The sequence below is a fragment of the Lineus longissimus genome, chromosome 6, assembly GCF_910592395.1.
Source record: "Lineus longissimus chromosome 6, tnLinLong1.2, whole genome shotgun sequence".
In the NCBI taxonomy this organism is placed as follows: Eukaryota; Metazoa; Nemertea; class Pilidiophora; order Heteronemertea; family Lineidae; genus Lineus; species Lineus longissimus.
The window spans coordinates 17,005,532-17,024,509 of NC_088313.1; the positions used below are offsets into that span (position 1 = coordinate 17,005,532).

General features: G+C 39.2%; 2 protein-coding genes across 7 annotated transcripts in view; one reads left to right on the forward strand and one right to left on the reverse strand.

Annotated features, from left to right (window-relative positions):
* The window catches only part of LOC135488941 (sodium- and chloride-dependent glycine transporter 1-like), a 234,830-nt gene that overhangs the window by 77,732 nt on the left and 138,120 nt on the right, over positions 1–18,978 (forward strand). The gene's annotated exons all lie outside the window — the stretch shown is intronic.
* Positions 1–18,978, reverse strand: part of LOC135488942 (G-protein coupled receptor dmsr-1-like) — a 156,593-nt gene that overhangs the window by 60,184 nt on the left and 77,431 nt on the right. The gene's annotated exons all lie outside the window — the stretch shown is intronic.

An 18,978-nucleotide genomic window follows, 5' to 3' on the forward strand; every position in this document is an offset into this window, starting at 1 on the left:
TTTGTGTGGACTGCCGTTTAGCGTCAATTGTAGGAGGCTACCCGTTTATATTCAGCGCGGGAATTCCATGCTGTCTTTGTCCACAATGGCTGAACAAAACAGCGATATCAATCAAGTTATGTTTTTCACAGCTACTAAAATGGTGAAATTGACGTGATGTTGTAGTTGATGCGCACATGTTACTATCAGCTTAAGTCGAATGGACACTTAAGGTGTGTTTTGTCAACAAAGAAGACCAAATAACTCCATCCATCAATTGCATGTTATCTGTGCTAAAGAGGTTCCTGGTGAAAAGTTTCCTTAATTTGGAATAGAGGATAAAGTGGTGACAGTAATGATGTATCATTAAGGTTTAGAGCCAGGTAATGGCTGCGTGATTAAGGACTTTGGTACTTGGTGTTTGTGTGAAACACTTTAAATCTCTGGTAAATCCTGATTTGTTGTTACTGACGTTATCTTGCTTCTGCAATGCAGGTCATTCCTCAAATAAAATGTAACGTTCCTAGGGCAGCAATAGTTTAAAGTAGCCTGTTAGATGGCAAGTTTTGACGGCAATTAAAAGTACTCCCTATGACCATCCGTGCCTCGCCGAAAAACGAATGAGAGGTGCCTGGTGATGGATTGGCCAATACTTCCTGCTATAGATGCCGAATGTGCACACGACTGCAAGGCATTGAATGGCAAGGGAAATATTATCTTGAAGTTTATTGACTTACAAGAGCCTTTCTCACGAAGAATTCAATACGTGTCTAATGTTACTTTCCTCTGCTGTCGTGTAAACAGCCCTTAATGATTCAGAACTAATTCTGATAAGTATCTCAGCATGCTAAGTAACGTAATATATCAAAGAATTGGCTATGTTGAGATCAAATGGGAGAAATCCTGGATATAATCACCAAATTGAATTCTATGGTTCTTCTGATTTATGAGGTTAATTCACAAATTGGTGTAATAAAGATGCCACATTCGTCCTTGGGATAAGTAATCTGGATGACATCAAATCACAATGAAATCATCAAATGTGATCCTCGTATCTTCAAAATATGTTTCCATTTCAATAAATTCATAATATTGAATTGCAAAGAGCGTTGTTTCTTACTAGACAACTCAGTATACTACCGGCACATGTAACTTGGTAAGCTGTTTGCAATTATTGGATCATTTCCAAATTCGATGCCACTCACTCTAGCATCAACATCAAAACTTCCATTTCCTTCGGGTCTTATGTTTTCCCAGTTACATGAAATAATTTTTTTTAGGGATTTTGCAAATGTACAGGTTGGGAGGATGGAGGTCAATTTCAAACACTTTTTGTACCAACTGTGTACAACAACCATTTACAGTGATGAACATCGACACAATACATCATTAAGTGGGTCAGCAACAGGTACGCTTGGCTCCACTGTTGTTTTTCACTAAAGAATGTACTAAGTCATGTCATTCTTTATGTCCCCTGTGCTAACGTTCACGTAGTGCAGCATCTTACTATCACCATTGAAAATAAAGGCACTGCTATCTTAGCCTGACACCTTTAAAGTCCTCGGGAAATAGTTGGAAATACTGCAATGAGATATACAGGTCACACACGGCATGCTTCATGATCTACCAGAGGCCATGGAAATTGATTCGAGTTGAATTAGTTGGATTTCTGCCTGGCACGAGAAATGATTTCGAATTTGGAGTCACTAGTGGCAGATTTGTGTACGTGACTTCAGCCGGAGAAAAGCTTGGCAGGGTAAATGTCATGAATATTTCTGCAACATCGCATCGATAATTGGGTAGTAGTATCTGTCAGACAGCAAAACTGTCTTAACGTAGGACAGGTTTTTATTCTTCGTATCTCAAGTCTTTTCGCTATCCACATTGGCGGGTTCAGCTACATAGTGCCTTTCTTAACAACATCCTCACAGACAATGTTTTTGCAGAATGCGCAGTGTAAAATGTGTAGGTTCTCCCTTTGATTTACTTCTTAATTCCTGAATACGAACAAAATGACAAAGTGATGTAGCATTCAAGCAGCAACTCCGGATACGGCAACTAAAATAGCCCACTCACTATACTACGCTTTAATGTCACATAAAGTATCCGCCCAGCTTCTTCCACCTCAGTTCCCTTAACATATCAAAGCAATTGCAATCAACTTCTTTCATGGGCGAGATATCAGAAGTTAAGACGATATTCAAAGAAAATAATACACATTTAGATATTTTCCGTTTTCTAACGCGAAGCCACGAAATTGCTTTTAAGATGTATTGACTTTGATCAAAATATTGGAAAAAAAATTGAGGCACTGGACAACTTTGCAAGATGAGAAGCACAAGAGAGTGGCATACATCAACCTTAAACTCCAGAAATTAATTGTCTGTAGAGCTATAACAAAGCCAGTAAAACTTCCAGGTGATTTCTTTCAGATATTGCGCTTGCTGATGAAGCATCACAAGTTTTCACCATTCATGTTTATCGTTTTTTTATTCGATAAGACCATTATGTGGACAAGCTTTATGCTGTCGTAGCCACACATCATAGTAAAGAATGCCAAAGGCACAAGCAGATCAAGCAGAGTAAATTGCAATATTTGGTTTGATGTCGAAAATTAATCACGTGTATTCAAAAATAATCCAGAACAAGACTCTTTGCCAAACAATTTCTCCCACTTTAATTGCATTTTGAGACAATTTGAAATTTTAACAAATCATGTAACAGCTTCCTTGTCCATCTGAACTGATGAAAAAATGTGTCCGTATGACTCTTCTGTCGTCACTGCTAGCATCATAATGTGCATGCTTGGCTGACAAGCGTGGCAGTTGGAGACAAATCTTTGGTTGATGATAGATTGTCTGGTAGAGGTTATTTAAGGACACCGGTATTTCGAGACACCAGGCGTGTCATCATTGGTGATGACATTACAGTGCCCGGTTGATAGTATGTGTATTAGCAATGACAGGGTCGCCAAAGGACAGTCAATATCTGGGACAGCTGGCTTACCTGTACGAGTCATCGCCGATACTTGCCTTTGGCAAGGCAGTACAGAATCCTTTGCAAACTCATATCTCAAATTAAACCTTTTCAGAATTCGCAACATTTCAGTTCTTTTTTTTTCCGACCTTAAAAACGGAAGGTGGCATGGAGCTGTAGTCACTTTATGAAGTGAATTTCCAAATATATTTTGTTTCTGCGCGACCATAGCCTAACATTCAACAGGATCGTTTCCTTTAACGTAGAATGAACAGTATTGAATTTTTCGTACGGTAGTCGCCACATGTATATTATGCCGGGTCCAAGACCAAGTGGTGAATTGGTGAAATTAAAAATCACGATGTATGCTGTGATATTCTAGCTACTTAGTTCTGATATAAGATATTCCACTCATAAGTTAATAAATCATCAGTATTAACATGGCCTTATCAAATAATACGATTAAACTTAATGTAACATCATGAAAGATGTAAACTAATTACTGAGTAGTCTCGCCAACTGATGCATAATGTAGAAGGTCTTGCTGATCCAGACAGAAGATGGCAAGGTCTATTAGTTTACCCATTCTCATTTATCTTCACCAAATGGGTGAGTTTGCCAACTCCCGAAGGTATATCTACCCCACCTGCTCATATCAAGCAGCTAAGGAGAGCATCTCAGAAACGCGAAGGATGCCATGCTTCTTGTGCCCGATACATGGATGCTTCGCAAACGTGGACACCAGACTGAAACCAAAATCTGACAAATCATAGGAATTTTATCAAAAAGGGGAAAGGTATTGATTTGTGGCAGCTTTTCACCCACTAACGATTGAGCAGTTAGACGCTTACTTTGTGTTTCAACATGTCCAGAAATGGTTCTTCATGTCGATAGTGCTTCAAGAACACTGTCGTTTCTAACTCTAATATTTACTGTACGAATACTTGACAAATGGATCCGAAGTCGTAACACGGAGAAACCGATATCGCCACGAAGAGCACTCCAGATCATTCAAAATAGCCCCATGACATCCGCGAGTGTGATACATCCACTTCTTCATCCAGTAGCTGAAAGCTCCGTGATATTAATCAATGTAATGTCACTTTCATTTTAATTTTGCACGGCCAATTTAATTTCGGCACCTGTAGAAGTTGTCCAGGCAAATTTGCTGCGATATCCTAAAAAACTAGGTAAAATGAACTCATTCTTTGCAGTGGTACACACAGCGTAATTATCATTAGTTTTGAGGACATTTCTCCAAAAAGGATCACAGAGTCCCAGATTAGGTATTGGTCGGGGATCTTGTTACTACTCCCAAAACATCAAATGGATTTTGGTACAACAGATTGAGTCTTTGTTTATCTGTGCAATTTTTGACAGAAAGCATTTTTCGAGGCTTATCATAATTCCCCGTGCATGTCAGCCACTCTCATTAGGCATCATTAAGGGTCTTTCAGTCATTAGTAGATATATGGTTGAATAACTAACTTAATGGCTGTATGCGCTGCACACTTTGCTTCACCCACAATGTGACATGTACCAAGAACACTCAATACGGGAGGTTTTGTGGTTGTAGACTTTGTTGACTGGTCAAGTCCAGTTTTGACTTCGATATTCTTTAGATTCAAGATCCAAACACTACGTCGAAGTCACAGTTATTTCAAGCATAATTTGTTTTGTATACTTGGTGAAACTCAAAGGTCAACCGTTTCTCTGTGCAAAACCATTTGGGTCCCATCAGTTAGCCTCGTCGACCCTCAAGTTTCCTTCATAATCATATTACAACCCGATGCTTTGACTTGAGACGACTTCTAAGACTGAGTAGTTTGGATCTGAATGCTGTGTCTGGCAATGAGAAAACCACGTTAGTTTCACAATTTTAGGTACAATTCTTATCCATAGCGTCTGCAAACATGTAGGATAAGCTTTCTTATAAAGAGAGCGAGAGAGGAGGGAGATTCAATGAGAGGAGCATGCAAGTTGAACCGACCCCATTCCCGATCTGTACTCTTGTTTTTAAGAAAAACAGTAGCCAATCTTTGGCAAATCGACTTTCCCCACAAACTCTTTCCCAACTAATTCTACGTCTGACAGACCGACAGTTTGCCAACAGATGTCAATCAACTCCCGGAATGAGGAAATGACTCTCCGTATTGGCAAGATTGTGAATTTAATCTTCGTCTTGACAGTTTCGTTTTTCTTGATTTCGAGCTATTATAATACACCACTCAATCATTTTCAAGGTGACTCGGACTAAATAAAGAGTTCATTATTAAAACGGAAGAAAGCAATTCAACAAGATTACTAGTACAAGGGCTAGCTTCAAACAAGAAATCAGATTCGAATACTTGTCTTAATGCAACTTTATGTTTTATCAGAAAACAATGAGGTTCCTCATCGCTCACCAGCTACGAACGCCAATTGTAATTTCTTTATAATCGAACATATTACTTGATATGCACTTACTTAACTGTATCGTGGTGGTTTAAGCCATAAAAGGTGAGAAGGACATTCGCCGTTGTCATCTATCACTGGCATCTTCCATAAAGTCTTGACCACGACTAGCTGACGCACCAGCTATCTTTACTGCTTCAAGCAATCTTACACATGTTATGCCTCTTATCCTCGTGTCACGAAGTTATAGTTCCTGGCGCCGGTTCAGCAGCCACTTTGGTAGTCTGTCTTCTTCCATACGGACATCATAAGTCTGTATAAGTAGAGTCCACGTCTCATTTTCAAAAAGAGGGATAGTGCCGGTTGGTTGATTTTTCTCCTAATGTCAGATGTACTGTTGGAACTATCTGACCCCGAGAATGCAGCGTCGGCTGCGGCTGTCATAAGTATCACAGTCTTTTTTATTCCTGTCTGACTTGCTGCCCAGGTTTCGGTGCTGTATAGCCACGTTATGATACCGACAGCATTGTAAGTGCCACTTTGGAATTTGAGACTGACTCGTGACATCCAACGGTTAGCGTTACTATGGTAATAGAAATTTGAAAATCCTCTTGATACCCATAATTAGATTTGAGAAAAAACTAACTTTGAACACTCGGTTCTGGATCAGTGTTCTCAACACCCTTTAATAAAAGACCCGGACCCCCGTAACCCCAGGGGGTCCGAACACTGCTGACGAGTCGTTTTTGCACAGCGGCTTAAAAGGACGTGGACATGTACTTCTGAAAAAGCCTATAGTGAATCCATCAAAGAAGATTGCGAGAAGGCTCACTTCCAGTATTGCAAAGAACCTTAGTTTGTCTTCAGTATGGCTGATAATGGCGACTACTAAAGTCACAATGCAATCTGTGTCTTATATGATGATTAATGAACAGTTGTGATATCACCAAGTAATCGTTATATGTCGATAGACTGCTCTGTTTGTCTCGAGATTTTATCTGCAACAACACCCGCAACTAATTAATGTGAGGGTTCTTGGTGTTTCCCCTCGAAGTTATGCCAAAATCACTTTTTCACAGTTTCAGTGCATTCGTCTTTTGATATACTAGTATCTGACATTAATTAGAGTAAACTCGTGATTTTTGGTACTTGCTCGTAGGTGATAGATGAAACTGACTTGGGAAGCAAATGGCATGTGGTTCAAGTGAAAGGAACGAGAACATTGTACCATATTGCGGTTTGCAATATATGTCCACTTCACACGATGTTCGGGGCTACTAACCACATACTAGTAACTTCGTAACTTAATATTTTTGATTAGTGTCATAGTTTCGAGATTTGTATATGGAAAGTAAACAATGAGAAACAAAAACTGTTGCGTCATACGTTGGCATACCAGCAGAAAAAAAGAGAGAAGTCGTAGTTTTTTTCTAAGCTTATCAGCTCATTGACGGGAAGAAGCCTACAGGCATAATCGAGATCATCATTAATATTGAGCTAATAACAATGAGGTTAAAAACTCCCTCCTTTACCTGGGCCAATGCCAAAAAATAGCCAAGAGGGTTTTTTTCCAAAGTAATCTCAAGATCCCCCATTGCCCTGTTGCCGATGATAGTGACTTTACAGACACCAATTATAGCACAAACGTATTCTTCATAGCCGAAAAAGGACTTTTTTCAATCTCGCCTGACAACAAAAGCCGCCTTTGTGACTCTTTTTCTTCTTTCTTTCGCCCCTCATCAATTCTAATGATGAACGATCTTTTTTATCCTACTCCACTCGTATATCTCAGGGATCGGTTGATGAACGACGGTTTAGATTACATGATGTACTCTTTCCTAAAGTGTTAGACTGGAGTTTTTTTTTGATATGATGAAACGAAGCGAGTGACTTTCCACATTCTTTCTTTCAATACAATATACTTATCAAAAGTACCATCTGAAACTTGATTGTCGGTACATTCTATCTGCATTCTGCAAATCGTTAATGCACTTGTTATTGATAATCCAACAGAAATTGTGAAGAGAGTGATACTCAACATTCATCAACATCTTGGAGCAAGTTATAATGCATCCACACGTGCACAGACACATCGCCAGCCCATTACTTAAATTAAGTAAAAGTGACATCCAAGGACAAGTCCCTAATTGATATTCAGTAATCAGTTTGAGTTTGAGTTTCTTATTAATTAGCTTGAACAAATCGATCGACACGTGGAACAGTTAATTATGAATGAAATATCAATTTCATTAATCAACAAAATTGATGAGCACTTTATATGCAATTCATGTAGGAAATTTCTAGAATTAATTGAAATTAATAAAGGTGTATCTATCAATAGCATCGGATATCCATGTAACATGCTAAAAGATAATTCGGGCAGTCCACCAGGAATGATGAAATGTGCAGTTTATCATGGACCAGGTGTAAAATTCCAAACAAAAATCCGAGGAAACCATAAGTTTAGAAGAATACACAGAGAGACTGTTTGTATATGCAGAGACTGATGTACATTATCATGAACTTGGATGGGTCTTCAGGAGAATTTCTTGGAGTGACCTTCTGCAATTATTTTATCATTTACAACACTCTCAAGTCCTTATATATATTAATTCTTACGTTTACTTCTCAAATAATTTTTCAAACTAAATACTAAGTACACAACCAAGTAAAAGATTGATCATTAAAGAGCAGTGTCTGGCTTCCTATATTGTCTCGATTATGGTCATGTTTACTAGCAGGTTTCCTTAGTTTTTTAATTGATCAGGCCATGACATTGCTAATCAGAACATATCACTCCTCACGCCATCACCGTTTACGAATGCTGGAGACAAATCAATATGTAAATTCGGGCCATTTTCCAATTCACCCATATCGATTCTTAAGTTATTTTCATATCAGTTTTCTTACACCTGAATAAATTCCGCAAATCGATGGTGCTAATTTTCAAATTATTGACAGATTGATTACCAGTGGAACCCTGGTGTGTCGAATTTAGATCTAAAATTAGATTATTCCAAATATTTTCTTAAAGGAACAGACATGAACACAAGCCTTTCATCTAATTTTGGCTTAAGGATTATGCACCTGAGTGATCTTTTCAAAACGACGGAAAATGGACCTTGGTGTCTCACACCCAGCTACTGATGACTCGGCAGTTTTGTTTACTCTCTCTCTCAAAGCAACGTTTTCTTTCTAACAATTTGATCAGAATATGTTTTTCGCTAGACTGCCTGGGATCAGACTTCTTACAATACTGCTATTGACATGTTATGCCCCAACAGTAGCATGATGGAATCAATTACGGAATTCCATATTGGTTGCCCAATTAAATTATCAATAAAACCCATGTGGCGCGTTGAACAACATTTTTGCAAAATTGATTCATTCAATTTAAAATCAGCTCCAGTGGATAAAATCCATCCTTGTATCAAAGTTCAACCAAAATGGCTGTTGAAGTTTATACAAATCAATGTTGATTTCTCCTTAATAAAATTTAGATTCATCTTGTGATACAGACATTGTGACGAGGAGGTTAGCGATTTATTTGACCTGTTTGAGAACTTTTCAGGTTATCCATTGCCTACAAAACACGATGCACATAGCACGATTCGTGTCATTTCATAATTTACGACATTAGCCGGAGTTTGTTGTCTGCATGTAATATTAAAGGTTCTCCACCAGAATGAGGAAATACCATGCCTAGCTATCTGTGGCACGATTATGGCAAATTCTTCGTTCAAATCAAAGGTGTGTCTTCCTTGCTTCTTGTCGTGTGTATAGTTGATGGTTACAGAATCTGGGTTGCAAGTCAGGTTATAGTGCTTTTTTGGACTGTATAACTGCGTTGAACCTTCCTGTATGGTGGCTCCCCGAATAACATTGTCTCCTCAAATAATACGATAATGACAATTTACTCTGCCCGGATCTATTTGTCCTCTACTCCACACGGTTAGTCAAGTAGTCTACAAAGACTGCAAATCAAATTCCACCAGTTCCTGTTCAAATACCGTTCCTGCATTTAGCTGTAAATAAGTTTTAATGGCAGACTTTGATTTAGTTACCAAACATTGCCTTCGCACAAATATTTAAACACCGTGAGTTGGTTTGCTTTTTTATCTATCCTCTTTCTGTTCCAGTGATCAGTGCAGTTACGTTATATGCCTTGGGCCTTTTGGTGAATTGAAACTTCCCATGTGTATGCCTACAGCAAGAAAAGAAAAACTAGCACGACTTAACGTAACATTCGAGGGCTACTCCCATTTGTATCAATTTCTACAGGAGCGTCTAGACAGTAATCTCATCGCAGTATATCAGATTGTAAGCAACGTAATTATGATGCACATGTACTTCTAAAACACTTCTGTACACCCGTACTCTAAATGTTAACATTTTAGATCTTACGGTTGTGCAAGTAGATAAACGTGTAAAAAGTGTCTAAAGTACGGATAACATCTGGATTATGGATACATGTAGAAGAATTGTTGTCTGATAGCAACTAGTAAACTGAAAATTATGGGAAAATGAGACGCAGATAGTGTGAATATTAACAGTAAACTTTTATTAATTTACAGGGGTAGAAGCGGTAATGTTTCTCGATACAAGGTCGCAACTACCCGTCAATATAAGGTGATAGGGTTCGTGAAACGTTTAACAATGTTATCTATTCGCTGATAGTGCATCAGGTAAGGCCAGATGTCAAGGTTAGGGGCAATCAATCAACCGAACAATATCGATGTAGAAGATTAGCGTTTTCCAATATCCCCCGGAAAGAGTGGTCATCAATTCTCTGATATAGTTCGTTTTGTGGTGACACCAATATCTGCATATAGTACCACCATGTCTGATACGTGTGCTTCTGAAGACTAGACTCTCCATTAGACTGAACAAAATATCTCTTAATCTGTGGTTACCAATTGCCAATACAGTACCAGGCATGTATACAACATTTTCATTGAAAACAAACTCGTCGTATTCTTTATGAAATCAAACATACCTCTTCGGTACAACCTTTACAAACACTAATTAGTTACGACCAACAAAGTCGTTACTGCCGATATCAGCACTATTCTCTAGGGACAAAACTCATTATCATGCTCTCACGCACCATGTCTTGTCGACCTCCGTTCTACACGCTTTATCTTGTTAAGATCACACTCACACACTTCCGTATCAAACATCCAACGTTGTTCTTCAAGATCAATGGATTACTATATGAGCCTGTGGGTATTTGCATCCAGGATCAACACTTTACGCTCTCCCTGGTCATACCTCCAGGACATTTCCTGCGATGGAGATGGTCAATAAAGGAAGCTCACAGTCTCACAGAATACAGAGACTAAGGCGCCTACACAGTGTTACTGTCAGACAGAAGAGAAAGGAGCCTGGGCGGAAATGAAAGAAATTATTTTCATGTACCCGAGTGAGTCAAGACACCTGACCTTAGTTTGCCGATTTTCACGAAAAGAATCAGCTCGATAAATGTAACCTATATCGGTTGACTCCTCGTGAGTGATTACGATTAATTTTTATCTTTGGCCCCAGAAACCTCCATCGGCGTATTGTCTTCCGGGTTTCCCTGCCTAAGATCAATCACCCTTGCGTTCACCACATTTGCGGGGACACCACACTTGGTTTTGCTATTACACGACAAGAAAAGGCACATTCCTGTTCCGACCATCCCGATCATAGGTACAAGGCGAGGTCATCCCCTCCCAAAATAAACACTCAAACAAAAAATCATACTATAGTATAATCATATAATTTATAAGAATATAGTTTGATGAAATAAAGCGTTATCAAAGTACTGAGCTTGTGTGCAATTCATCATTCAACTCAAACCCTCTGTAATTAGCGTAAACTGTTATTCCTTTCAGACATTGCTCACATTTGCATGAACCTCTAGTCGGAACAGGCTACTTTCTCATTGATTGGCGGGGACCAGAAGGGAAGCGAAGGGTTTGTAAATCTCTGTTGAAGCGTAATGGCTAATGATTTGTAATGTATTGCTTTCATAAGGGTCCAGAGTAACATGACTTGTCCATTCACGCGTCAATCAAGCATGCTAATATTAGTATCACACGAACAGGACCAAAACCACATTCGTGGACAACGACTACACTACACGACAGCTAAAAATGTTGCCGTCTTTGCCTGAAAAGGATCCAAATGTATCCGGATTAACAACTACAAAACTGTCGATTGTGAACGACTCGGCAATATTGTGAAGCGATACAACTCATAAATCTACAGACCATTGAAAATATGTAAAAATGGGATAAGGAATATGTCATTGAGTCGATATATTTTATGATTGGACTGTCAGCGAAAACGCGGCAATATATTTTCATAGATGTAGCAATATGTTGAAGTGAAAACATCTTTGAGGTTTATGTAAATCGAATTTTGGCTAGGGCTTTCAGTACTAATAGTGTTAGGCAAACAGAACATAAAAGGTAGTTTCCAGAATAGAACCAGTATCATGACCTCAAAAGAATGTTGGATATATCGATTCAATCAAAATAATACAATCTAGTTCTACATTTTGTCAACTTGTGTAGCTGGGTTTGTCGTTCTGAGAATTTGGCAGATCTGAGAAGTTAGAATAAAAGGCGGCAATTTATGAATGTTAAAACTGCTATGGTTATAGAGTCCAAAAACCAATCAATCAATCACGCCAATAGTCCGCAGAAATCTGAACATATCACTGAACAGATGTACGGAGGCAGTGAACTGTACTAATCGCAGCTTAAAGCAGACTGTCGTGATCGCCATCATCGATATCGATGTATCATAGGTAGTGTCACTTTTTCCTTCGCCATACACATGATATCCCCGAACGCCCCAGGTCAGTTTGGAGTGTTTTCTCAGCTGGTTCTTCACTAAGCATAGAGCACCCGTGTAATCACAGGATTGCCAATATTCTTCCTGTAAGGCGACACTAGAAGTAGCCTGTGTCAGTGAATGCCACTTTAGGTGCTGGTTAGTCCTGCGAGAGTGGCTCAAGTAGTGTCGTAGTGGAGGTGAATTGGTGACGAAGGCAATAATCTACCAATGGTGTGGAGTAACGAACATTGCACTTGTGAATATTTTTAAAAAGTCACGTGAGTTCTATCACCCTTTGTTTTGGACTACCCGAGAACTGTCAACGTGTCGAGCAATAGACAGCTCATATCAATAGTATTGGTTAACTTTCAACAGCAGTTCCAGCCTTAATTGGCATGAGCTGACGATTCGTCAAACTTTCAAATAGTTAGTTACAAGAAATAAATCTTCTCAAGAATGCAGTATATTTCAATTTTGCAATCCAATTCTAATTACAAAAAAACTTAAATCTTGGAATTCGCTCCAGAGTGGTCACTCAGGATCAAAGTGTGAGTTTTCACATTTGGCCAAAGTCTTCTTAAAATCTTTATTGTTATCATGTAAAAGTGCTTAAACTTGTTTATACATGACAACCTCATTCAACAAGTCCCTGAGGTGAGATCTCAGATGCTAGATGGTGCTCTGTACATACCACACCCTGCCTATCAACCTGTGGGAGCGATAACAACTGCAGCCTCTGATCGACTTTGCTTGAGGGTTAACATCTATAGATTGATCTCTAAGAATACAGATGGTGATTTCTCGCGCTTTATCACTCATTTTCTCTTACAATGCCATCCCTTCAGACAGGAAATTATTTCAAATCGACTATTTCTGTTGGATTTGGGGCAAAGTCACATAGTCATTAATTTTAGCTTTTCTGATAGCCTGTAAGCAGCTCTGTAATGATAGTTTCAGGAGGTTCTCAGCTAAATGCTGGTCTCTATCCAAGAGTATCACTCGTGATAAGGCTAGCTTCTTAGGTGACGTTAATGCCATCTAATACGTCATCTAGTTTGCGGCCCTTGTCCTGGTTGATGTCCTTGAGACGTCGCTGTCTACAGAGTGGCACTGAATTATTGTCCCTCACACAATGGATACACAATAGAATTTTATTGTGCAAGGGAAAATAATTCTTGACCACCCTGTATGTACCTTGTCTTTCCCATCAACAAAAAAAGTCCCCGTTCCTGACCAGCCTAAACAGGATGATTCTTGCACCTGAGCCGTTACTTTATCCTCAAGACCTATCAGTATAAGCATCTCCATCACCTTAGCCAAAGTGCTGCTTACATATTATTGATGACATTCTAGATGAGTTCATAAAAGACTGCTTACCTGATGTATATATATGTAAAGAAAACAAGTCTATTGTTAGCTTTAGTTGAAGTGTCCTTACTCAACGAACATAACACTGTTATAAATGCCACTCTGAAAGTCAATTGTTTTATCGGTTGCATGGTGGCGTCAAGAGAACGTGAGAAATTCGTTGCATTATTGGTGCCATTTTGAGGCAAACATCTCGTAACATCTTTTCACCCCTCCCTACTTTGAGTAGATCTCAAATTTACAAATGCACTCCCCCTTTGTTACGTAAATGTACTAGAATGAACGGACTGACAACATGACTAACAACATGACTATGCATATGCATTCATGATAAATCGTCGGCAGTTAGGGGAACGACGAGGCAGTGGAAAATCACATTTCATCCAGCCTGCACTTTGATCAAGGAATAGCATGTCGTTGAATCGCAAGTGTTGCATTTATCAAATGTTATTGTTGAGAAGGCCGATATAATCAGGGCCTGCTGTTGGTGAGGCACGGTTAAAATGACTTCATTTGCTCAGTATTGAACACTTAAGAAGAAGACCTCACGATTACCTGAACTGCACATGACACAACAATTACTGGGGCAGTCTCATTGGTACATCTCAGGGTGATCTCCTTCAAAAGAAAAACCACAGCAATTGACAATCCAGGAATTGCAATGGGATATGCGATCTCCGGGAGTGAACGGGCATATCAATAAATTGTATCGTTACCGAGGGAATCACGTTCACCATCAGTAGTAGATTTTACGTCAGCTATGATTGCGTAAAAATGGCAGCAATCGTTTAGCAGATTGCTACATTGCGTTCATGACTCTCGCGAGGAATAAACTTTTCACGAAATAAAGGGAAAATAAATAGAAAACCACTTGAGGCCACAGAGTAATGAGGTAATAAAGAGGATATGAGTTCAGCTGATCAGGTTAGGGAGAGCAGCCGGGATCGTTTGGTTTCTTAGGACAATTAGTGGTTTTAGATTGGCCGTTTTACCATTGGTTTGGTCCCTGAGCAGATCATTTGCACAAAACATGGGTATGATAAAGTCTTGGGCATTGTTAAATCTGTGTCTTAGACCACTGTAAGAAATAGCAAATCTTGATGTAGAGTACAATGTATCAACTGTGACGCAGACACTAAGTTTCACTGCCAGAGTTGTGGCTGACAGAATGGAGTGACCACCTCTGCAAAAAAAACCTAAAATACTCCTTCAACAAATTGCATGTTATAACATAATTGTATTACAAATACATGGAGTTATATGTGTGTTAACAGACATTCATAAGACTCATCTAGTCACCGAAATGTGTTAGCAGTGTTTCTATATACTGGCGCCCACTCAAGGCAAGACAAAATGTACTTATTTTCGCAACGTATAAGAAGTCCTAAGATGTCTGACAGCCCATCAAGGCTTTGGCTGTCTTCCATCCAATACCCATTCCCATTAGGTCTCAAAGTGTCTCAAGTATCAAGGGGTCAGTTCTAAGTCCTGAACATGGTCCGATTCCATCAACATCTTCATTGACATCCTTTGACATCCGAGTCAAAATTGTCCATTAAAGTAAAATTTTATTAGTGCTTCAAGAGCTTCCCTACTTGTGACATATTCAGTTAGTCTGGAACCTTTGAGAGGATCACTATCTCAGTTCAATTTGTCACTCACTTTCTGATTAAATTAAACTTATAGGGTTACATTGCAGGGAGTGATTGCTTAACCAGTCATGAGGAATTTTAGTGTTTTGCGTTTGGGGAAATACTATGAATCAATGAGGTTGCGACGATCACCTCTCCTCTGAGGGTAGTAATTCTTTTAGCAATAGCAATGATCGAGTTACATCTGCTGCTCGATTCAAAGGTTAAAGAAAGGCTCTTTATTCGTGCATCCTGAGGAAATCAGGACAATTCCGACGGCAAGATATAAAAACCAATGAAAATGGGAGTTTGCATATCATTGCTATACAGCGTTGATTGAATTCCTAGGATTAAATGCTAGTGACGCTCTCGTTGGACGCAATTGCTTTTAGTGCTTTTGTGCTTTTGTGCTTTAACCCCTGATTTTCTCAGGATGCTTATCGTGAGATTCTGCATAAGCGGCAGGTCGGGAATCTCTCTGAAAATGCCAGCCTTGTGGATATCCAAAAAGTAGCATAAAAGGTTAAACCTCCGTATCTTGCTTTTTAGTATTCCCAATTCATAATCTGGGTCACCCATGCCAGGCATTTGACAGTTTCTGTTTAGCTGGTGCTTGTGCGGATTCTCCTTGAACTCCCTCATCCCGCAGCTTGAGAAAGGTTAGCATGTGTTTCGAGGCAACTCAAACATGATCATCCCTCTCATGAAATTCGATCGCCTGGGACAATGACATTGAAAGGTTGCTTTTTTGTAAAATTGCAGACATCAGACTCGACCATTGTGTCGGTATGTAATGCACTCTGCTGAGGTTTATATAATCATATTGCATACATAAATAATAAACTCAAGACGACATTACTGCCTAACGGAGTGTACTTTTTTCGACCCGCATTATAGCTGTGTGGTTTGAATGAAGCATGTCACTCACCCTGCAGACTAGATTAAAAGTGTTAGGTTCATTAATCGAAAAAAATGGAATCTGTAGTCAAAAGAGCAGTGGTAGAGGTATTTCATGAGAATATGGAAAAGAGTAAAGTAACCTGAATAGAGTCAGGTTGAACAGCAAATTGAGTCCAAGAAATGAGGTACAATTTTGTACTTTGATGGTTATAGATTTGATTAGCTCGTGTAAAATTGGGGTAGACTAGAGCTTCAAATTGAGAGTACTGGCTCTCTAGTGGCAGGGAGAGAGTACATTCAAGGATCGTACCTAGGTGCTGGGAGTCCATTTTGAAACACAGCAATGTCAGCGAGCACTCAATATCACCGAGATTGGATTCAAATGTGTTTTATAATTTTAATCAAGGAAGTTAACAATATTAGGTATCTGATAATGAAGGGCCTAAACCTTGGCTTGTACATTCAAAACAGGGTTAAAGGCAGTCTGGTAGACTTGCTAATACCAAACTAGTATAATACATTTCTTCGTCAGAATATTTCAGAAGCTTTCAGATTTTGTTATTAACTTAGGCGAATTGGCTCAAGTTGAAGATTTCTGAAGGTGACTTTTTTAGGGTGAACTACCAGATGTGAACTCCCGGAGGTGAACCGCCGGAGGTGAACAGTTGGGCGTTGAAATCTTGCCCTTTTTATACCTGTTATGGCCATTGTTATTTCGGCATAAAATTGGGTAAAATCGGTGAGAGCTCCCTAGGGTGAACTACGGGAGGTGAACAATTTTATTACTGTTCTAGAATTATTGTATTTGGCATTTGATGAAATATATACCTCCCAATACATGTTTTGAGCTGATTACAGTATCTCTAGAGAACGATACAAGTTTCAGAAAACCTCCAAGTGCAACAGTTCACTCAGTCAGTCTTGTTACAGGCAGTTAAAAATAAAAGTCTTAGTCTTCCTGTGTGACTCATCGCCACCGGCTTCTTGTCGTCAATAGGTCCCGCACTACGAGTTGGAGACTTGTAACAAACCTCAGGATGTCTGTCATATAACCTTCTTATAATTCCTTTAGTACAATTAGGTAATTGTCCTATAAACCTCCGTGGCCAGGAGGGCTCAGAATCTAGGGAACTTTGGAGCAGATTTTAGAAATATATTTTCCATCTGACTATGGACAATAAGGGAAGTGGGTGTTGCTTAATGTGACTTACAAAATACTCGTCATACAATTGTGACTTGCGCGGATGTTCGTTGGATAGTAGAGACACCTAAATGCCACATTGGTCCTGCGGGCTCCTGTCATTACAATTTCTCTTTGCAATTGGTTTAGGTGTTTTTGTACTTAGGTCATCATTTGCTTCGCTCGCTATAAATGGAATAGCGGACTTGATGTTTGTTCTTCAAAATCAATATTTGTTTAAGCCTTGCCGTTGTTGAGCCTTTGCTGAGAAGAACCCATTTAGTTAATGTCTTGCCACAACTATTTAGAGACTGTCTCTTCATTTATTTATAGGTTGTTGTGCATATAAAGCAAATAACCACATTTAACATTTCCTTCTACCAATTAAAATGATAGTTGGCAACTTCCTCGTCCACTTGAATTGCTTCTCTCACATTTCCCGCTCATTAATAGACTTGAAGCAATTGTGTGTTTTCTCATGGGTGTCTATCCATGTTCAATTGAATACATTTACATTTTATTTTAGTTCACAATATTCTATGAGGTATCCGCAGTTGATGGTTGGATCCACCGAGACTTCATTCTGACACCACTGGTCCTGTCGAAAATTCCATAGCTCTCTCAGGCATTATGTTCGTAAACTTAGCATGCAAATATGATGGCACATGCATACTTTGAATAAGCATTACAACCAGAAAATAACACGCAATTCTCGTTAAAGATGTAAGTGTGTGTTTTACTGATTACAAATGGAAGTTTTTGTCATATCTGTGAAAGTCCTGATTCCAAAAAAACACAGAATTGGTATCGATCTTCAAACGATTCTACACATCTTAGTCAGTGAAGCCATTTAAGCATGCAAATACCCAACAATCAGGACTAGTCACTACTATATTTACTTATCTTCATAACAAACAATGAGTACCCTAAAAAGACCATATTACCATGCACCATCCACTTTTATACAAAAGGAGTTTTTCTCTCGGTGTGTTATTGACAGAACCACTGTAAATATAACTAGATCGACTAGCTGCAGGGCACGAAGACATCCCAGCCCACGCATATAACGTCAGGGACAAATCAACAATCGTTGATCAGGTTTCATTGGTTGATCGAGGTCCACCACAACTAAAAACGATTCGCTAGATCAGTTGTCATTCGTGATGATGCATACGTTCAATGGTCGTCTTCAGGAAAAAGAAATAGTTGTTTATATCACAAATGTGTATTCGAGATACAATTTAGCGGGGGGGGGGGGATTTCTATCTTACTGCTTCACCAATGAACCCATGAGTGGTCTACCACAAGATAAAGCGCCAAGGTTGAAATGCCAACCCAGATCAGCATATCCCCACATTAGCTTAAAAACCTTTCTTTCTAAGAGCAGTGTACTTTCAGTTCAGAGCCATCAGGGTGAAATATTGAAAGTGGTGGCTAGGCAACGCGAATACTGCAACTCAGAATAAATGTCATCAAAGCAACCCAAACCTATATCATACTGTTGAACACAAAGGCAAAGTCTTACTCCTGATACTACTTTACAGCCATCCCTGTGTCTAGAAGTGGACCTTTTCCCAAGCACTTTGAAGCCAACGATAGGTAATTTCGTGCAGCAGGATAGGACTAATACACACTTTGGTAGGTAGAATCAGTGGGTCACACGAGTTGTTCTTGGCCCGCGCCTGCACTCACTCGGCAGTATCAGTGTATATTAAGTCACAACGA